Here is a 6,015-nt window from a genome sequence, read left to right on the forward strand (position 1 = left end):
AGGAAGGTGGGCTTGATGCTCTTTGCCCTCGTTTCACACACGCACACATGGAGAAGGATTTTTGACCCAAAAAACACATTCTCTCTCGAATTTAATCATTTTAATGAATATTTATTTGAATTTTTTATTCAAATAATCATATTTTTAATAAAAAAAATCCATAGTTGCGTAAAGAAAAGTAAATAAATAAATAAAAGAGTTTTGACTAACGAAATATATTCTTACTCTGGAATTTAAATTATTATGAGTGTTTATTTTAATTAAATAAAAATGGATTTTGAAAATGATACTGTAATCACAAAGATAAAAAAACTAGTTCTCTCTCAAAAGAGACAGAGCACTCACGAAGCATGTTCCATGTTGCTTTCTTAATAATATATTTGGAATCATTTGAATTAAATTCAATTAAATAGTTTTAATAAAATTTTATATTTGAAATTATTTTAAGTGTTTGGAATTTAATTTTAAATGGAACTCAATCTTAAAAAATAATACAAAAATAAATCAAAGGTTAATCCCTCTTATTTATTACACTAAAAAAAATATTAAAATTAGCTCCCAAAAAACTCATTTACCCATTTTTTAAGACTTTTTAAAAATAAAATAAAGGTGATGTGGATAATATAGGATGCAAAATAAATTACATTATATCTCTTTTAAACATGTAAATTCTATATATTTATTAATTGAATTCAAATCAAATAATTTAATTGAATTTAATTATAATAAAAAATTGCTTTCAAACAGTTTCTAAGAACTCATGATCAATAAAACAATTTCTTTTATAGCTTGAGTATGTTTGTAAATATATTTTGCCTTCTCTTTTCTATTAGGCTACCATTTTGCTCATTGTTATCAGCCCTTATTTGAAGTCTACTAACTATGAGAAGGGCTAATAACTATGAGCAAGGGGTGGGATATGCAGGCAAATTCTAAAATAAAGTCATTTTGGTTTTAAAAATGATACATGCATTTTAGATAAATATTTTTAAAAAACCATTGGAGTTAATTTTACTGTGTTGTATTTAGGTTAATTTGAGTTAGTGATTCTAATTTTTCAGAATGTGTACATTCTGATAGTATAGTTATAATTATTTTTTAAAATATTTATTATTATTTTTCAAAAATTATTTTTAATATTAACATATCAAAATAATCTAAAAACACTAGAATTTTACCAAATCTATTGTAATAAATCAAAGTTTAACTAGAAATAAAGACAAAAATAATTATGATTAATTACTTGTTCCTGGAAATCTTTTATCCTCTAAACATAATAGAGAATTGAGAATTTTAATTTCTTTTAATTAAAAAAATAGAAATGATATAAATACAGAAATTATTAATAATAATAATATAAAAAACTATTAATTTAAAATAAAAAATAAAAAAATTTCAAAATAAAACTCAATCTGACTTCACCCACCAGACAAGCTGGGATTAATAACTACAACCTTCATGGTTTCTTCATGCCAAATCGGGGCTCTAGATTTAGAAACTTCAATATTAACAACTAGGTTACAGGGCGTGCTCCATTGTGGCTAAAATAGAAAATTTATTCAGGACATATGGATTTATTTTGCTTTGTTATTAAAATTAATCAAATAAATTAATTTTAAAATCTTCAAACTTTAATTTTTAGCTAATTCAACTTTAAAATTAAATTATATAAAAGTTATTTTAATATGAAGTAGTCAACTTAACAAATTCAAAAACAACCTAAATAATATGTAAAAAAATATAGTTTGACTTTTAAAAAAACTAAAAAGTTTTTTTTAATATTAAGACTTTAATATATAGAATTAATCTAAATTTTATAGCTTAACTCACCAAATTTATAATCCAAATAATAAATTCTATTAAGTTTAAGAACTTTAATTTTTTTTACTAAATTATAAGATGATAAATATAGATGCTCATAAATCAAATTTAAATTAAATTTCAAGTTATTTTTATAAGATTATAATAAACTCATAAAAAATCAAAATAATTTATAAAAATAAATTTAAAATTAAATAAATATTAAAAAATAAAATAAAATAATAATTTTTTGTTAACTCTTGTACCGTTTATATCAACAATAAAAGAGATAAATTATGATCCAAAATCTTTAAGATGTACTAGGGAATAACAAGAAACCCTTTCATGAGTCTAGTTTTCTCGAGGCTAACAGCAAGATGACAAAACTGAAGAAACAAAAAAATATGATCCCAATTTTTCCTTTTCCCACAGCATTGAAGTGGTGCTTTACTTTATTCATAACATTATTATTTTTTGGTAATTTGCATGCCTCTTTTTCACCACCTTTTGAATTCCAAAAAAAAAAACTTGGAGAAGTTGCATGGAGATTGGAGATGGAGTCCAAGGCTCATTATGAGCTCTTCTTTGCTCAAAATCCACTTGTGTCTCCGATAAAAGAGAGTTCACTTATTGCTTTCCTTTAATCCATGGAGGATTAAGGATGCGCGAACAAACCATGCTAATTATTCATAACAATATTGCAGTCTTGGCTGAATGCCTAATTATCTGTTCTTTTTTAATTTTTTTTTGTAATGGCTGTTTTTAAGCATTTTTTATTTTAAAATATATTTTTGACACCAATACATTATAATCATAAAACATAAAAAATAATTTTAAATATTAAAAAAAACACCGCGTAAACAAACATATCATAAAAAATATAAATTCATTTAATTTCTACATTGAAGGTTGATCATCCCTCATGTTAGGTTGGTTGCCATTAATGTGCAACAACCATTTGCTATTGCACCAACCATTTGCACTCATCCAAGATGTCAAAGGTTGGCAGCCACCATTGTTGAAGAAAAGTTGGAGTTGGCAGCCACCTTTGTTGAAGAAAAGCCTCCATGAATGCCTATAAATAGAGGCATATGCAAGAGAGCAAAATGAGTGAAGAGAATTATGAAAATGTGAAAAGAGTAGAGAGGAAGAGAGAGCTGCAATGGCAGCAGCTGCAAGTGCAGCAAAGAGAGTTGAGAGTTGAGTATGAGAGGGTGTAATCCTCCTCCTCCATGTATTTGTTTTGTATTCTTTCTCTATCTCTAAATATATTGACTTCTCCCGTGGATGTAGGCGGTTTTGCCGAACCACGTTAAATATTGTGTCAGTGTGCTTGGCTCTCCCATGAGCAAGTATCAGAACATCACCGGTCGAAATTCCCAACACCTCATTGTCAAAGAATCATCTCAACCTAATAGCTTAAGCTGTTAGATAAGGTTTCAAGATATAATTTATATTATTTTCTAACACATCTCCTCGTGTGAAAGCCCTTTGAACTTGAAACTCGGACAAACCCATATTATCTTATGTTTAATTTTTATCAAATAAATAGGGAAGATGAAATTCAAATTTAAGATCATTTGATCATTAAAGCTTTAATACCATATTAAAAAACTATTTTAATCTAATAATTTAAGTTATTAAATAAAATTTTAAAATATAATTTATATTATTATCTTTTATCATCATAAATTATATATGATTAAAGATATCATTTGAATATTATAACACGAACATCCTAACAAGACCTCAAATTCTCAACTCGTGAGGCATCATGAAGATGTATGGACATCCATGGCGAAAACCCTATTGAACCCACCAAGCTCCAAAACCACATATTCCACATCGATATAATGTTGTCTTATGTGTTGGCCTTTTATGCTGTAGGCAACCTCATGGAATAATGAATACATTAAATGAATGATTTTGATAGCAAACATAGCTATTACTTTCCCAATCATGATTTTGACTCTAAAGTAATTTCGTTTATGTTGCTTTCATATAATCCATTATCCATATATATATATATAAGAGAAAATTCTTGAGAGCAAACAAATTAATGGGATTTTCACCTTTTTTTTTTTTTGGAAAATAGAAGGACTCAACCTTTTTTTTTTTTTTTTGGAAAATAGAAGGACTCACAAATTTTCGAACACAAGAGTGGTCCTATACATGATGCCGACAGCTTTGGTGGTGGTGGTATATTTTGAAAGCAATCATTCAAGGGGTATGAGATAGGTCTATCGATTGAGTCTTTTTTTTTATATTAAATTAAATATTCAGGTTAGTATATATAAATCTTGATTTATTTTATAGGTTTTAAAATTAATAACTACACTAAACTTATAATTTAAAAAAATAAATTTAACATTTAACTAATTAAATTATTATTAAACTATATTGTCACGAGATTCACCATACAATTCTTTTAGTACGAAGTCTATATGTGCAGTGATAATGTAAGAATCCGTGAAAAGTAGACCTTGACTTGGATTCATAATTTTAAAGTTGGTTTCTTACCAAATAATTTATAAATTTAAATGAATTTACGATTGAAATATGTTTAATCAAATTTTTTTTCTAAGAATATGTACAATTGAGATCAGAATTGACAAGTTAAAATTTTAACTTTTAATTAAATTATTATTTTAACTCAGAAAAAATAATACTTTTTTTAAAATATTTTATTTGAAAAAATATTAAAATACTATATATATAATTTTAGCATAAAAATGTTAAAACCTTTAAAAGTATTTAAAAATTTTAGATAAAAAAGTATTTTACAAAGACAATTTTATTCACATTAGTAGGAAAGACGGAGAGACAAGTACGAGAAAAAAAATATTGGATGGAAATATTTTTATTATTCTTTATAAATTATAATTTTTTTCTCTAATTTTTAAAGTATATTTAAAAAATAACAAATAAAATATTATTAATTATTCTCAGCACTCCATGAAATTACTGGATTCACAATGAAAGGCATCGAACAAAATTTGGAAGGTTTCTATCAATGCTGATGTTGTCACTCATGTGCAACAAATTCCCGGAAAAAAAAGGGTCAAAATCAACTTTAAACTTATTAATTATCAAGATTTTCTGTACTTTCTTTTTTAACTATTAATTATTGATGTCAAAATCATCATTTATACAAAAAATATAAAGAAATCATATTATTATACAATCAAATCATAAATAACAATAAATTAGAAGCAATTTCAATTAAAATCAATTAAACATTTAATTGGAAAATTAAAATAATATATAAATTGACTAATAAGATGAACATGTTATGATTAATACAAGTGAATAGAAAACATATGAACTATTTTTTTCCATATATATAATCAATATAATAAAAGCTTATAAAAAAATGAAAATATGATAAATGAATAGCATGCAAAAATATAATAAAATAAAATATTTTTTAAAAATAAACATATTAACTGATAAAATGAATAGTTATTTGTTATATGGTCAATATAATTCCGAATTCTTAACAAATATTATGATATTATTTTTATCAAATATTATACCAATTTAAAAAAAATAATATTTTTTTTATATTTTAAGAAAGTATAATTTTGTAAAATAATAAACAAATAAAAACACTAGGATGTTAGATTGTAAAAAAAACTCGTGGCTTACTTCTAAAAAATCTAAAACAGATTCAAAATGAGAATAGAAGGCAAGCAGGCAAGCATAGTAATGACAAGAGTCAATTTAAGAATGTCCTTTTTTTTTTTATAAAAAAATTCTTATGAGTTGTTTTCACTTTTCACAGGTTGCCTTTCTCAAGCTGTAACTGTCATTTATTACAGACACCACTGACCATGGTTTTTCATGTTAGGTTGTCATGTTCCCCAGGGACCATAGATTCTCCATGTCTTGAATTTCTTCTGTACAAGTAGTTGCTTTACCCCTCCTTTGTCTTTCTTATAATGGGCTCTCTCTGGCCTCTTGCCTTTCAATTTGCCTTTCTCTTCCTCAGTCATGGACACCCATTGTAGTGGAAGTACCAAAGGTTCTCAGTATGGAATGCGCCCAACAAGCCTGCACTTTAGGAAAAAGTTCAGATTTTTTTTGGATGCTTCCTGAGAAATTTTGGCTCTTGATTCTTCTGAGTTCTTAAGCATGATTAATTAGTAGTTCATAGAGTTCGTTAAAAGATTGGGTATTAGCCTCTCAAAATAGAAAGGAAATTGCAGGGAAAGA

At 25.7% G+C, this 6,015-nt stretch overlaps 1 pseudogene; it reads left to right on the forward strand.

Moving 5' to 3' along the window:
• The first annotated feature begins 5,540 nt into the window (after window positions 1-5,540).
• Window positions 5,541-6,015, forward strand: part of LOC105130199 (uncharacterized) — a 2,985-nt pseudogene continuing 2,510 nt past the window's right edge.

The sequence above is a fragment of the Populus euphratica genome, unplaced genomic scaffold (genome assembly GCF_000495115.2).
Source record: "Populus euphratica unplaced genomic scaffold, PopEup_1.0 scaffold95.1, whole genome shotgun sequence".
Lineage (NCBI taxonomy): Eukaryota > Viridiplantae > Streptophyta > Magnoliopsida > Malpighiales > Salicaceae > Populus > Populus euphratica.